The following is a 336-nucleotide window of genomic DNA, read 5'->3' as shown; positions in this document are numbered from 1 at the left end:
GCATACATCAAGTATATCTATGATGCGCAGATCTATTTAAAAACTCAACATATAGGTAATAATACAATATTGGTGTAATACGACTTACTTACATCAATCATGATGGATTTATAAAAATTTAGTCGATAGTGGAAACATTTTTATATTCGCCTCCTAGGTCATTGGTAATTGGTAGGTATATGTAATGAAGGTAAGTACGTCATGCTATGTTTTAGGGTAGCATAAATTGAGATAATTGAGCATAAATTAAGATTTTGATAAAACATTATTGTTAATGAATAGGCGGTTTTTGTTCAAGATATATTTTTTATTAATTTAACATGATATGTTAGACTA

The sequence above is a fragment of the Acyrthosiphon pisum genome, chromosome A2 (assembly GCF_005508785.2).
Source record: "Acyrthosiphon pisum isolate AL4f chromosome A2, pea_aphid_22Mar2018_4r6ur, whole genome shotgun sequence".
Taxonomy (NCBI): domain Eukaryota; kingdom Metazoa; phylum Arthropoda; class Insecta; order Hemiptera; family Aphididae; genus Acyrthosiphon; species Acyrthosiphon pisum.
The sequence above is the reverse complement of the archived record's forward strand: the minus strand, read 5'-3'. Positions refer to the sequence as shown.